Genomic DNA, 17,078 nt, shown 5'->3' with positions numbered 1-17,078 from the left:
CCTAGTAATATCAAAACAAATATCGCTAAATACATGTTGGTACGAATATGTGACCCAACCGTTGTAACTCAAACGGACTGACACCGTTAGAAAGTCAATGAAATATAGTTTTTGAAACTGTCGCTATTTCTTCAGCGCGCTAAGGGGAAGGATTGGCCCCACAGTAACAAAATGACTTTTTATAGCTTAATTTTTAAATGAAGCGCTACCACAGCGCCCAGTGTAATCGCTGAGGCTCCGCAATCTTGTCAAATTAAGAAGAATGTTATTTCTTGGAGTCCAATTGTCTCCTTTATCACATTTATCAGGTGACAGTCCATAATCAGTTCAATTAAGTGCCACAGTCAATCGTTTCACTGTTAAAAGCGATGCAACCTAGTAATATCAGATAAATATCGCTAAATACATGTTGGTACGAATACGTGACCCAACCGTTGCAACTTAAACGGACTGACACCGTTACAAAGTCAATTAAATGTAGTTTTTGAAACTATCGCTATTTCTTCAGCGCGCGATAACGGATAGGATTGATCCCACAGTAAAGAATGACTTATTTATCTAAATTTTTAAATGAAGCGATACCAAAGCGCCCAGTGTAATCGCTGAGTTCTGGTAATCATGTCAAATTAAGAAGAATGTTATTTCTTGGAGTCAACTTGTCTATCTTATAACATTTATAAGGTCACAGCCCAAAATCAGTTCAATTTAGTCCCACAGCAATCGTTTCACTGTTAAAAGCGGTGCAACCTAGTAAAATCAGATAAATATCGCTAAATACATGTTGGTACGAATAGGTGACCCAACCGTTGCAACTCAAACGGACTGACACCGTTACAAAGTCAATTAAATGTAGTTTTTAAAACTATCGCTATTTCTTCAGCGCGCGATAACGGATAGGATTGATCCCACAGTAAAGAATGACTTATTTATCTAAATTTTTAAATGAAGCGATACCAAAGAGCCCAGTGTAATCGCTGAGTTCTGGTAATCATGTCAAATTAAGAAGAATGTTATTTCTTGGAGTCAACTTGTCTATATTATAACATTTATAAGGTCACAGCCCAAAATCAGTTCAATTTAGTCCCACAGCAATCGTTTCACTGTTAAAAGCGGTGCAACCTAGTAATATCAGAAAAATATCGCTAAATACATGTTGGTACGAGTATGTGACCCAACCGTTGTAACTCAAACGGACTGACACCGTTAGAAAGTCAATGAAATTTGTTTTTAAAACTGTCGCTATTTCTTTAGCGCGCAATAACGGATAGGATTGGTCCCACAGTAAAGAATGACTTATTTATCTAAATTTTTAAATGAAGCGCTACCACAGCGCCCAGTGTAATCGCTGAGTTCCGGCAATTAAGTCGAATTAAGAAGAATGTTATTTCTTGGAGTCCAATTGCCTCATTTATCACATTTATCAGGTCACAGTCCAAAGTTAGTTCAATTAAGTCCCACAGTCATTCGTTTCATTGTTAAAAGCGATGCAACCTAGTAATATCAAAACAAATATCGCTAAATACATGTTGGTACGAGTATGTGACCCAACCGTTGTAACCTAAACGGACTGACACCGTTAGAAAGTCAATGAAATGTAGTTTTTAAAACTGTCGCTATTTCTTCAGCGCGCGATAACGGATAGGATTGGTCCCACAATAAAGAATGACATATTTATCTAAATTTTTAAATGAAGCGCTGCCACAGCGCCCAGTGTAATCGCTGAGTTCCGGCAATCAAGTGGAATTAAGAAGAATGTTTCTTCTTGGAGTCCAATTTTCTCATTTATCACATTTATCAGGTCACAGTCCAAAGTTAGTTCAATTAAGTCCCACAGTCATTCGTTTCATTGTTAAAAGCGATGCAACCTAGTAATATCAAAACAAATATCGCTAAATACATGTTGGTACGAATATGTGAACCAACCGTTGTAACTCAAACGGACTGACACCGTTACAAAGTCAATGAAATATAGTTTTTGAAACTGTCGCTATTTCTTCAGCGCGCTAAGGGCAAGGATCAACCCCACAGCAAAAAAATGACTTTTTATAGCTTAATTCTTAAATGAAGCGCTACCACAGCGCCCAATGTAATCGCTGAGTTCCGGCAATCATGTCAAATTAAGGAGAATGCTATTTTTTGGAGTCAACTTGTCTATCTTATAACATTTATAAGGTCACAGTCGAAAATCAGTTCAATTTAGTCCCACAGCAATCGTTTCACTGTTAAAAGCGGTGCAACCTAGTAATATCAGAAAAATATCGCTAAAAACATGTTGGTATGAGTATGTGACCCAACCGTTGTAACTCAAACGGACTGACACCGTTAGAAAGTCAATGAAATGTAGTTTTTAAAACTGTCGCTATTGCTTCAGCGCACGATAACGGATAGGATTGGTCCCACAGTAAAGAATGACTTATTTATCTAAATTTTTAAATGAAGCGCTACCACAGCGCCCAGTGTAATCGCTGAGTTCCGGCAATCCCGTCAAATTAAGGAGAATGTTATTTCTTAGAGTCCAATTGTTTCATTTATCACATTTATCACGTCACAGTCCAAAGTTAGTTTAATTAAGTCCCACAGTCAATCGTTTCATTCTTAAAAGCGATGCAACCTAGTAAGATCAAAAAAATATCGCTAAATGCATGTTGGTACGAATATGTGACCCAACCGTTGTAACTCAAACGGACTGACACCGTTAGAAAGTCAATGAAATATAGTTTTTGAAACTGTCGCTATTTCTTCAGCGCGCTAAGGGCAAGGATCGGCCCCACAGTAAAAAAATGACTTTTTATAACTTAATTCTTAAATGAAGCGCTACCACAGCGCCCAGTGTAATCGCTGAGGTTCCGCAATCATGTCAAATTAAGAAGAATGTTATTTCTTGAAGTCCAATTGTCTCCTTTATCACATTTATCAGGTGACAGTCCATAATCAGTTCAATTAAGTGCCACAGTCAATCGTTTCACTGTTAAAAGCCATACAACCTGGTAGTACCGGAAAAGTATCACGAAATACATGTTGGTACGAATATGTGACTCAACCGTTGCAACTCCTGCGGATTGATACTTTTAGAAAGTCAATAAAATGTAGTTTTTGAAACTGTCGCTATTTCTTCAGCGCGCGATAACGGCTAGGATTGGTCCCACAGTAAAGAATGACTGATTTGTCTAAATTCTTAAATGAAGCGCTACCACAGCGCCCAGTGTAATCGCTGAGTTCCGGCAATCACGTCAAACTAAGAAGAATGTTATTTCTTGGAGTCCAATTGTCTCATTTATCTCATTTATCAAGTCACAGTCCAAAGTTAGTTCAATTAAGTCCCACAGCCAATCGTTTCACTGCTAAAAGCGATGCAACCTAGTAATATCAGATAAATATCGCTAAATACATGTTGGCACGAATACGTGACCCAACCGTTGCAACTCAAACGGACTGACACCGTTACAAAGTCAATCAAATGTAGTTTTTGAAACTATCGCTATTTCTTCAGCGCGCGATAACGGATAGGATTGATCCCACAGTAAAGAATGACTTATTTATCTAAATTTTTAAATGAAGCGATACCAAAGCGCCCAGTGTAATAGCTGAGTTCCGGTAATCATGTCAAATTAAGAAGAATGTTATTTCTTGGAGTCAACTTGTCTATCTTATAACCTTTTTAAGGTCACAGTCCAAAATCAGTTCAATTAAGTCCCACAGTCAATCGTTTCACTGTTAAAAGCGGTGCAACCTAGTAATATCAGAAAAATATCGCTAAATACATGTTGGTACGAGTATGTGACCCAACCGTTGTAACCTAAACGGACTGACACCGTTAAAAAGTCAATGAAATGTAGTTTTTAAAACTGTCGCTATTTCTTCAGCGCGCGATAACGGATAGGATTGGTCCCACAATAAAGAATGACATATTTATCTAAATTTTTAAATGAAGCGCTACCACAGCGCCCAGTGTAATCGCTGAGTTCCGGCAATCAAATCGAATTAAGAAGAATGTTATTTCTTAGAGTCCAATTTTCTCATTTATCACATTTATCAGGTCACAGTCCAAAGTTAGTTCAATTAAGTCCCACAGTCATTCGTTTCATTGTTAAAGGCGATGCAACCTAGTAAGATCAGAAAAATATGGCTAAACACATGTTGGTACGAATAGGTGACCCAACCGTTGTAACTCAAACGGACTGACACCGTTAGAAAGTCAATGAAATGTAGTTTTTGAAACTGTCGCTATTTCTTCAGCGCGCTAAGGGCAAGGATCAACCCCACAGTAAAAAAATGACTTTTTATAGCTTAATTCATAAATGAAGAGCTACCACAGCGCCCAGTGTAATTGCTGAGTTCCGGCAATCCTGTCAAATTAAGGAGAATGTTATTTCTTAGAGTCCAAATGTCTCATTTATCACATTTATCACGTCACAGTCCAAAGTTAGTTCAATTAAGTCCCACAGTCAATCGTTTCATTCTTAAAAGCGATGCAACCTAGAAAGATCAGAAAAATATGGCTAAACACATGTTGGTACGAATAGGTGACCCAACCGTTGTAACTCAAACGGACTGACACCGTTAGAAAGTCAATGAAATGTAGTTTTTGAAACTGTCACTATATCTTCATCGCGCGATAACGGATAGGATTGGTCCCACAGTAAAGAATGACTTATTTATCTAAATTTTTAAATGAAGCGCTACCACAGCGCCCAGTGCAATCGCTGAGTTTCGGCAATCATTTCAAATTAAGAAGAATGCTATTTCTTGGAGTCCAATTTTCTCAGTTAACACATTTACCAGGTCACATTCCAAAATCAGTTCAATTAAGTCCCACAGTCATTCGTTTCATTGTTAAAAGCGATGCAACCTAGTAATATCAAAAAAATATCGCTAAATGCATGTTGGTACGAATATGTGACCCCACCTTTGTAACTCAAACGGACTGACACCGTTAGAAAGTCAATGAAATGTAGTTTATGAAACTGTCGATAGTTCTTCAGCGCGCGATAACGGCTAGGATTGGTCCCACAGTAAAGAATGACTTATTTATCTAAATTTTTAAATGAAGCGCTACCACAGCGCCCAGTGTAATCGCTGAGTTCCGGCAATGCCGTCAAATTAAGAAGAATGTTATTTCTTGGAGTCCAATTGTCCCATTTATCACATTTATCAGGTCACAGTCCAAAGTTAGTTCAATTAAGTCCCACATCCAATCGTTTCAGTGTTAAAAGCGATGCAACCTAGTAATAACAGAAAAATATTGCTAAATACATGTTGGTACGAGTATGTGACACAACCGTTGTAACTCAAACGGACTGACACGGTTAGAAAGTCAATAAAATTTAGTTTATGAAACTGTCGATATTTCTTCAGCGCACGTTATAGGATAGGATTGGTCCCACAGTAAAGAATTACTTATTTATCTAAATTTTTAAATGAAGCGCTACCACAGCGCCCAGTGTAATCGCTGAGTTCCGGCAATCCCGTCAAATTAAGGAGAATGTTATTTCTTAGAGTCCAATTGTCTCATTTATCACATTTATCAGGTCACAGTCCAAAGTTAGTTCAATTAAGTCCCACAGTCATTCGTTTCATTGTTAAAAGCGATGCAACCTAGAAAGATCAGAAAAATATGGCTAAACACATGTTGGTACGAATAGGTGACCCAACCGTTGTAACTCAAACGGACTGACACCGTTAGAAAGTCAATGAAATGTAGTTTTTGAAACTGTCACTATATCTTCATCGCGCGATAACGGATAGGATTGGTCCCACAGTAAAGAATGACTTATTTATCTAAATTTTTAAATGAAGCGCTACCACAGCGCCCAGTGCAATCGCTGAGTTTCGGCAATCATTTCAAATTAAGAAGAATGCTATTTCTTGGAGTCCAATTTTCTCAGTTAACACATTTACCAGGTCACATTCCAAAATCAGTTCAATTAAGTCCCACAGTCATTCGTTTCATTGTTAAAAGCGATGCAACCTAGTAATATCAAAAAAATATCGCTAAATGCATGTTGGTACGAATATGTGACCCCACCTTTGTAACTCAAACGGACTGACACCGTTAGAAAGTCAATGAAATGTAGTTTATGAAACTGTCGATAGTTCTTCAGCGCGCGATAACGGCTAGGATTGGTCCCACAGTAAAGAATGACTTATTTATCTAAATTTTTAAATGAAGCGCTACCACAGCGCCCAGTGTAATCGCTGAGTTCCGGCAATGCCGTCAAATTAAGAAGAATGTTATTTCTTGGAGTCCAATTGTCCCATTTATCACATTTATCAGGTCACAGTCCAAAGTTAGTTCAATTAAGTCCCACATCCAATCGTTTCAGTGTTAAAAGCGATGCAACCTAGTAATAACAGAAAAATATTGCTAAATACATGTTGGTACGAGTATGTGACACAACCGTTGTAACTCAAACGGACTGACACGGTTAGAAAGTCAATAAAATTTAGTTTATGAAACTGTCGATATTTCTTCAGCGCACGTTATAGGATAGGATTGGTCCCACAGTAAAGAATTACTTATTTATCTAAATTTTTAAATGAAGCGCTACCACAGCGCCCAGTGTAATCGCTGAGTTCCGGCAATCCCGTCAAATTAAGGAGAATGTTATTTCTTAGAGTCCAATTGTCTCATTTATCACATTTATCAGGTCACAGTCCAAAGTTAGTTCAATTAAGTCCCACAGTCATTCGTTTCATTGTTAAAAGCGATGCAACCTAGTAAGATCAGAAAAATATCGCTAAACTCATGTTGGTACGAATATGTGACCCAACCGTTGTAACTCAAACGGACTGACACGGTTAGAAAGTCAATGAAATGTAGTTTATGAAACTGTCGATATTTCTTCAGCACGCGATAACGGCTAGGATTGGTCCCACAGTAGAGAATGACTTATTTATCTAAATTTTTAAATGAAGCGCTACCACAGCGCCCAGTGTAATTGCTGAGTTCCGGCAATCCCGTGAAATTAAGGAGAATGTTATTTCTTAGAGTCCAATTGTCTCATTTATCACATTTATCACGTCACAGTCCAAAGTTAGTTCAATTAAGTCCCACAGTCAATCGTTTCATTCTTAAAAGCGATGCAACCTAGTAAGATCAGAAAAATAAGGCTAAACACATGTTGGTACGAATAGGTGACCCAACCGTTGTAACTCAAACGGACTGACACCGTTAGAAAGTCAATGAAATGTAGTTTTTGAAACTGCCGCTATTTCTTCATCGCGCGATAACGGCCAGGATTGGTCCCACAGTAAAAAATGACTTATTAATCTGAGTTCTTAAATGAAGCGCTACCACAGCGCCCAGTGCAATCGCTGAGTTTCGGCAATCATTTCAAATTAAGAAGAATGCTATTTCTTGGAGTCCACATGTCTCACTTATAACATTTATAAGGTCACATTCCAAAATCAGTTCAATTAAGTCCCACAGTCATTCGTTTCATTGTTAAAAGCGATGCAACCTAGTAATATCAAAAAAAATATCGCTAAATGCTTGTTGGTACGAATATGTGACCCAACCTTTGTAACTCAAACGGACTGACACCGTTAGAAAGTCAATGAAATGTAGTTTTTGAAACTGTCACTATATCTTCATCGCGCGATAACGGATAGGATTGGTCCCACAGTAAAGAATGACTTATTTATCTAAATTTTTAAATGAAGCGCTACCACAGCGCCCAGTGCAATCGCTGAGTTTCGGCAATCATTTCAAATTAAGAAGAATGCTATTTCTTGGAGTCCAATTTTCTCAGTTAACACATTTACCAGGTCACATTCCAAAATCAGTTCAATTAAGTCCCACAGTCATTCGTTTCATTGTTAAAAGCGATGCAACCTAGTAATATCAAAAAAATATCGCTAAATGCATGTTGGTACGAATATGTGACCCAAGCTTTGTAACTCAAACGGACTGACACCGTTAGAAAGTCAATGAAATGTAGTTTATAAAACTGTCGATAGTTCTTCAGCGCGCGATAACGGCTAGGATTGGTCCCACAGTAAAGAATGACTTATTTATCTAAATTTTTAAATGAAGCGCTACCACAGCGCCCAGTGTAATCGCTGAGTTCCGGCAATGCCGTCAAATTAAGAAGAATGTTATTTCTTGGAGTCCAATTGTCCCATTTATCACATTTATCAGGTCACAGTCCAAAGTTAGTTCAATTAAGTCCCACATCCAATCGTTTCAGTGTTAAAAGCAATGCAACCTAGTAATAACAGAAAAATATCGCTAAATATATGTTGGTACGAGTATGTCAATAAAATTTAGTTTATGAAACTGTCGATATTTCTTCAGCGCACGTTATAGGATAGGATTGGTCCCACAGTAAAGAATGACTTATTTATCTAAATTTTTAAATGAAGCGCTACCACAGCGACCAGTGTAATCGCTGAGTTCTGGCAATCCCATCAAATTAAGGAGAATGTTATTTCTTGGAGTCCAATTTTCTCAGTTAACACATTTACCAGGTCACATTCCAAAATCAGTTCAATTAAGTCCCACAGTCATTCGTTTCATTGTTAAAAGCGATGCAACCTAGTAATATCAAAAAAATATCGCTAAATGCATGTTGGTACGAATATGTGACCCCACCTTTGTAACTCAAACGGACTGACACCGTTAGAAAGTCAATGAAATGTAGTTTATGAAACTGTCGATAGTTCTTCAGCGCGCGATAACGGCTAGGATTGGTCCCACAGTAAAGAATGACTTATTTATCTAAATTTTTAAATGAAGCGCTACCACAGCGCCCAGTGTAATCGCTGAGTTCCGGCAATGCCGTCAAATTAAGAAGAATGTTATTTCTTGGAGTCCAATTGTCCCATTTATCACATTTATCAGGTCACAGTCCAAAGTTAGTTCAATTAAGTCCCACATCCAATCGTTTCAGTGTTAAAAGCGATGCAACCTAGTAATAACAGAAAAATATTGCTAAATACATGTTGGTACGAGTATGTGACACAACCGTTGTAACTCAAACGGACTGACACGGTTAGAAAGTCAATAAAATTTAGTTTATGAAACTGTCGATATTTCTTCAGCGCACGTTATAGGATAGGATTGGTCCCACAGTAAAGAATTACTTATTTATCTAAATTTTTAAATGAAGCGCTACCACAGCGCCCAGTGTAATCGCTGAGTTCCGGCAATCCCGTCAAATTAAGGAGAATGTTATTTCTTAGAGTCCAATTGTCTCATTTATCACATTTATCAGGTCACAGTCCAAAGTTAGTTCAATTAAGTCCCACAGTCATTCGTTTCATTGTTAAAAGCGATGCAACCTAGTAAGATCAGAAAAATATCGCTAAACTCATGTTGGTACGAATATGTGACCCAACCGTTGTAACTCAAACGGACTGACACGGTTAGAAAGTCAATGAAATGTAGTTTATGAAACTGTCGATATTTCTTCAGCACGCGATAACGGCTAGGATTGGTCCCACAGTAGAGAATGACTTATTTATCTAAATTTTTAAATGAAGCGCTACCACAGCGCCCAGTGTAATTGCTGAGTTCCGGCAATCCCGTGAAATTAAGGAGAATGTTATTTCTTAGAGTCCAATTGTCTCATTTATCACATTTATCACGTCACAGTCCAAAGTTAGTTCAATTAAGTCCCACAGTCAATCGTTTCATTCTTAAAAGCGATGCAACCTAGTAAGATCAGAAAAATAAGGCTAAACACATGTTGGTACGAATAGGTGACCCAACCGTTGTAACTCAAACGGACTGACACCGTTAGAAAGTCAATGAAATGTAGTTTTTGAAACTGCCGCTATTTCTTCATCGCGCGATAACGGCCAGGATTGGTCCCACAGTAAAAAATGACTTATTAATCTGAGTTCTTAAATGAAGCGCTACCACAGCGCCCAGTGCAATCGCTGAGTTTCGGCAATCATTTCAAATTAAGAAGAATGCTATTTCTTGGAGTCCACATGTCTCACTTATAACATTTATAAGGTCACATTCCAAAATCAGTTCAATTAAGTCCCACAGTCATTCGTTTCATTGTTAAAAGCGATGCAACCTAGTAATATCAAAAAAAATATCGCTAAATGCTTGTTGGTACGAATATGTGACCCAACCTTTGTAACTCAAACGGACTGACACCGTTAGAAAGTCAATGAAATGTAGTTTTTGAAACTGTCACTATATCTTCATCGCGCGATAACGGATAGGATTGGTCCCACAGTAAAGAATGACTTATTTATCTAAATTTTTAAATGAAGCGCTACCACAGCGCCCAGTGCAATCGCTGAGTTTCGGCAATCATTTCAAATTAAGAAGAATGCTATTTCTTGGAGTCCAATTTTCTCAGTTAACACATTTACCAGGTCACATTCCAAAATCAGTTCAATTAAGTCCCACAGTCATTCGTTTCATTGTTAAAAGCGATGCAACCTAGTAATATCAAAAAAATATCGCTAAATGCATGTTGGTACGAATATGTGACCCAAGCTTTGTAACTCAAACGGACTGACACCGTTAGAAAGTCAATGAAATGTAGTTTATAAAACTGTCGATAGTTCTTCAGCGCGCGATAACGGCTAGGATTGGTCCCACAGTAAAGAATGACTTATTTATCTAAATTTTTAAATGAAGCGCTACCACAGCGCCCAGTGTAATCGCTGAGTTCCGGCAATGCCGTCAAATTAAGAAGAATGTTATTTCTTGGAGTCCAATTGTCCCATTTATCACATTTATCAGGTCACAGTCCAAAGTTAGTTCAATTAAGTCCCACATCCAATCGTTTCAGTGTTAAAAGCAATGCAACCTAGTAATAACAGAAAAATATCGCTAAATACATGTTGGTACGAGTATGTCAATAAAATTTAGTTTATGAAACTGTCGATATTTCTTCAGCGCACGTTATAGGATAGGATTGGTCCCACAGTAAAGAATGACTTATTTATCTAAATTTTTAAATGAAGCGCTACCACAGCGACCAGTGTAATCGCTGAGTTCTGGCAATCCCATCAAATTAAGGAGAATGTTATTTCTTGGAGTCCAATTGTCTCATTTATCACATTTATCAGGTCACAGTCCAAAGTTAGTTCAATTAAGTCCCACAGTCATTCGTTTCATTGTTAAAAGCGATGCAACCTAGTAAGATCAGAAAAATATCGCTAAACACATGTTGGTACGAATATGTGACCCAACCGTTGTAACTCAAACGGACTGACACGGTTAGAAAGTCAATGAAATGTAGTTTATGAAACTGTCGATATTTCTTCAGCACGCGATAACGGCTAGGATTGGTCCCACAGTAGAGAATGACTTATTTATCTAAATTTTTAAATGAAGCGCTACCACAGCGCCCAGTGTAATTGCTGAGTTCCGGCAATCCCGTCAAATTAAGGAGAATGTTATTTCTTAGAGTCCAATTGTCTCATTTATCACATTTATCATGTCACAGTCCAAAGTTAGTTCAATTAAGTCCCACAGTCAATCGTTTCATTCTTAAAAGCGATGCAACCTAGTAAGATCAGAAAAATAAGGCTAAACACATGTTGGTACGAATAGGTGACCCAACCGTTGTAACTCAAACGGACTGACACCGTTATAAAGTCAATGAAATGTAGTTTTTGAAACTGCCGCTATTTCTTCATCGCGCGATAACGGCCAGGATTGGTCCCACAGTAAAAAATGACTTATTAATCTGAGTTCTTAAATGAAGCGCTACCACAGCGCCCAGTGCAATCGCTGAGTTTCGGCAATCATTTCATATTAAGAAGAATGCTATTTCTTGGAGTCCACATGTCTCACTTATAACATTTATAAGGTCACATTCCAAAATCAGTTCAATTAAGTCCCACAGTCATTCGTTTCATTGTTAAAAGCGATGCAACCTAGTAATATCAAAAAAAATATCGCTAAATGCTTGTTGGTACGAATATGTGACCCAACCTTTGTAACTCAAACGGACTGACACCGTTAGAAAGTCAATGAAATGTAGTTTATGAAACTGTCGATAGTTCTTCAGCGCGCGATAACGGCTAGGATTGGTCCCACAGTAAAGAATGACTTATTTATCTAAATTTTTAAATGAAGCGCTACCACAGCGCCCAGTGTAATCGCTGAGTTCCGGCAATGCCGTCAAATTAAGAAGAATGTTATTTCTTGCAGTCCAATTGTCCCATTTATCACATTTATCAGGTCACAGTCCAAAGTTAGTTCAATTAAGTCCCACATTCAATCGTTTCACTGTTAAAAGCGATGCAACCTAGTAATAACAGAAAAAAATCGCTAAATACATGTTGGTACGAGTATGTGACCCAACCGTTGAAACTCAAACGGACTGACACGGTTAGAAAGTCAATGAAATTTAGTTTATGAAACTGTCGATATTTCTTCAGCGCACCATAACGGATAGGATTGGTCCCACAGTAAAGAATGACTTATTTATCTAAATTTTTAAATGAAGCGCTACCACAGCGCCCAGTGTAATCGCTGAGTTCCGGCAATCACGTCAAACTAAGAAGAATGTTATTTCTTGGAGTCCAATTGTCTCATTTATGTCATTTATCAAGTCACAGTCCAAAGTTAGTTCAATTAAGTCCCACAGCCAATCGTTTTACTGTTAAAAGCGATGCAACCTAGTAATAACAGAAAAATATCGCTAAATACATGTTGGTACGAGTATGTGACCCAACCGTTGCAACTCAAACGGACTGACACCGTTACAAAGTCAATCAAATGTAGTTTTTAAAACTGTCGCTACTTCTTCAGCGCGCGATAACGGATAGGATTGGTCCCACAATAAAGAATGACATATTTATCTAAATTTTTAAATGAAGCGCTACCACAGCGCCCAGTGTAATCGCTGAGTTCCGGCAATCAAGTCGAATTAAGAAGAATGTTATTTCTTGGAGTCCAATTTTCTCATTTATCACATTTATCAGGTCACAGTCCAAAGTTAGTTCAATTAAGTCCCACAGTCATTCGTTTCATTGTTAAAAGCGATGCAACCTAGTAATATCAAAACAAATATCGCTAAATACATGTTGGTACGAATATGTGAACCAACCGTTGTAACTCAAACGGACTGACACCGTTACAAAGTCAATGAAATATAGTTTTTGAAACTGTCGCTATTTCTTCAGCGCGCTAAGGGCAAGGATCAACCCCACAGTAAAAAAATGACTTTTTATAGCTTAATTCTTAAATGAAGCGCTACCACAGCGCCCAATGTAATCGCTGAGTTCAGGCAATCATGTCAAATTAAGGAGAATGCTATTTCTTGGAGTCCAATTTTCTCAGTTATCACATTTATCAGGTCACAGTCCAAAGTTAGTTCAATTAAGTCCCACAGTCATTCGTTTCATTGTTAAAAGCGATGCAACCTAGTAACATCAAAACAAATATCGCTAAAAACATGTTGGTGCGAATATGTGACCCAACCGTTGCAACTCAAACGGACTGACACGGTTAGAAAGCCAATGAAATGTAGTTTATGAAACTGTCGATATTTCTTCAGCACGCCATAACGGCTAGGATTGGTCCCACAGTAGAGAATGACTTATTTATCTAAATTTTAAATGAAGCGCTACCACAGCGCCCAGTGTAATTGCTGAGTTTCGGCAATCCCGTCAAATTAAGGAGAATGTTATTTCTTAGAGTCAAAATGTCTCATTTATCACATTTATCACGTCACAGTCCAAAGTTAGTTCAATTAAGTCCCACAGTCAATCGTTTCATTCTTAAAAGCGATGCAACCTAGTAAGATCAGAAAAATATGGCTAAACACATGTTGGTACGAATAGGTGACTCAACCGTTGTAACTCAAACGGACTGACTCCGTTAGAAAGTCAATGAAATGTAGTTTTTGAAACTGTCGCTATTTCTTCATCGCGCGATAACGGCCAGGATTGGTCCCACAGTAAAAAATGACTTATTAATCTGAGTTCTTAAATGAAGCGCTACCACAGCGCCCAGTGCAATCGCTGAGTTTCGGCAATCATTTCAAATTAAGAAGAATGCTATTTCTTGCAGTCCACATGTCTCACTTATAACATTTATAAGGTCACATTCCAAAATCAGTTCAATTAAGTCCCACAGTCATTCGTTTCATTGTTAAAAGCGATGCAACCTAGTAATATCAAAAAAATATCGCTAAGTGCATGTTGGTACGAATATGTGACCCAACCTTTGTAACTCAAACGGACTGACACCGTTAGAAAGTCAATGAAATATAGTTTTTAAAATTGTCGCTATTTCTTCAGCGCACGATAACGGATAGGATTGGTTCCACAGTAAAGAATGACTTATTTATCTAAATTTTTAAATGAAGCGCTACCACAGCGCCCAGTGTAATCGTTGAATTCCGGCAATCAAGTCGAATTAAGAAGAATGTTATTTCTTGGAGTCCAATTTTCTCAGTTATCACATTTATCAGGTCACAGTCCAAAGTTAGTTCAATTAAGTCCCACAGTCATTCGTTTCATTGTTAAAAGCGATGCAACCTAGTAACATCAAAACAAATATCGCTAAAAACATGTTGGTGCGAATATGTGACCCAACCGTTGCAACTCAAACGGACTGACACGGTTAGAAAGTCAATGAAATGTAGTTTATGAAACTGTCGATATTTCTTCAGCACGCGATAACGGCTAGGATTGGTCCCACAGTAGAGAATGACTTATTTATCTAAATTTTTAAATGAAGCGCTACCACAGCGCCCAGTGTAATTGCTGAGTTCCGGCAATCCCGTCAAATTAAGGAGAATGTTATTTCTTAGAGTCCAAATGTCTCATTTATCACATTTATCACGTCACAGTCCAAAGTTAGTTCAATTAAATCCCACAGTCAATCGTTTCATTCTTAAAAGCGATGCAACCTAGTAAGATCAGAAAAATATGGCTAAACACATGTTGGTACGAATAGGTGACCCAACCGTTGTAACTCAAACGGACTGACACCGTTAGAAAGTCAATGAAATGTAGTTTTTGAAACTGTCGCTATTTCTTCATCGCACGATAACGGCCAGGATTGGTCCCACAGTAAAAAATGACTTATTAATCTGAGTTCTTAAATGAAGCGCTACCACAGCGCCCAGTGCAATCGCTGAGTTTCGGCAATCATTTCAAATTAAGAAGAATGCTATTTCTTGCAGTCCACATGTCTCACTTATAACATTTATAAGGTCACATTCCAAAATCAGTTCAATTAAGTCCCACAGTCATTCGTTTCATTGTTAAAAGCGATGCAACCTAGTAATATCAAAAAAATATCGCTAAATGCATGTTGGTACGAATATGTGACCCAACCTTTGTAACTCAAACGGACTGACACCGTTAGAAAGTCAATGAAATGTAGTTTATGAAACTGTCGATAGTTCTTCAGCGCGCGATAACGGCTAGGATTGGTCCCACAGTAAAGAATGACTTATTTATCTAAATTTTTAAATGAAGCGCTACCACAGCGCCCAGTGTAATCGCTGAGTTCCAGCAATCCCGTCAAATTAAGGAGAATGTTATTTCTTAGAGTCCAATTGTCTCAGTTATCACATTTATCAGGTCACAGTCCAAAGTTATTTCAATTAAGTCCCACAGTCATTCGTTTCATTGTTAAAAGCGATGCAACTTAGTAAGATCAGAAAAATATCGCTAAACACATGTTGGTACGAATGTGTGACCCAACCGTTGTAACTCAAACGGACTGACACGGTTAGAAGGTCAATGAAATGTAGTTTATGAAACTGTCGATATTTCTTCAGCACGCGATAACGGCTAGGATTGGTCCCACAGTAGAGAATGGCTTATTTATCTAAATTTTTAAATGAAGCGCTACCACAGCGCCCAGTGTAATTGCTGAGTTCCGGCAATCCCGTCAAATTAAGGACAATGTTATTTCTTAGAGTCCAATTGTCTCATTTAACACATTTATCACGTCACAGTCCAAAGTTAGTTCAATTAAGTCCCACAGTCAATCGTTTCATTCTTAAAAGCGATGCAACCTAGTAAGATCAGAAAAATAAGGCTAAACACATGTTGGTACGAATAGGTGACCCAACCGTTGTAACTCAAACGGACTGACACCGTTAGAAAGTCAATGAAATGTAGTTTTTAAAACTGTCGCTATTTCTTCATCGCGCGATAACGGCCAGGATTGGTCCCACAGTAAAAAATGACTTATTAATCTGAGTTCTTAAATGAAGCGCTACCACAGCGCCCAGTGCAATCGCTGAGTTTCGGCAATCATTTCAAATTAAGAAGAATGCTATTTCTTGGAGTCCACATGTCTCACTTATAACATTTATAAGGTCACATTCCAAAATCAGTTCAATTAAGTCCCACAGTCATTCGTTTCATTGTTAAAAGCGATGCAACCTAGTAATATCAAAAAAAATATCGCTAAATGCTTGTTGGTACGAATATGTGACCCAACCTTTGTAACTCAAACGGACTGACACCGTTAGAAAGTCAATGAAATGTAGTTTATGAAACTGTCGATATTTCTTCAGTGCACGATAACGGATAGGATTGGTCCCACAGTAAAGAATGACTTATTTATCTAAATTTTTAAATGAAGCGCTACCACAGCGCCCAGTGTAATCGCTGAGTTCCAGCAATCCCGTCAAATTAAGGAGAATGTTATTTCTTAGAGTCCAATTGTCTCATTTATCACATTTATCACGTCACAGTCCAAAGTTAGTTCAATTAAGTCCCACAGTCATTCGTTTCATTGTTAAAAGCGATGCAACCTAGTAAGATCAGAAAAATATGGCCAAACACATGTTGGTACGAATAGGTGACCCAACCGTTATAACTCAAACGGACTGACACCGTTAGAAAGTCAATGAAATGTAGTTTATGAAACTGTTGATAGTTCTTCAGCGCGCGATAACGGCTAGGATTGGTCCCACAGTAAAGAATGACTTATTTATCTAAATTTTTAAATGAAGCGCTATCACAGCGCCCAGTGTAATCGCTGAGTTCCGGCAATGCCGTCAAATTAAGAAGAATGTTATTTCTTGGAGTCCAATTGTCCCATTTATCACATTTATCAGGTCACAGTCCAAAGTTAGTTCAATTAAGTCCCACATTCAATCGTTTCACTGTTAAAAGCGATGCAACCT

This window comes from Hydractinia symbiolongicarpus, chromosome 7 (genome assembly GCF_029227915.1).
Source record: "Hydractinia symbiolongicarpus strain clone_291-10 chromosome 7, HSymV2.1, whole genome shotgun sequence".
In the NCBI taxonomy this organism is placed as follows: Eukaryota; Metazoa; Cnidaria; class Hydrozoa; order Anthoathecata; family Hydractiniidae; genus Hydractinia; species Hydractinia symbiolongicarpus.
This window is presented reverse-complemented; position numbering follows the sequence as displayed.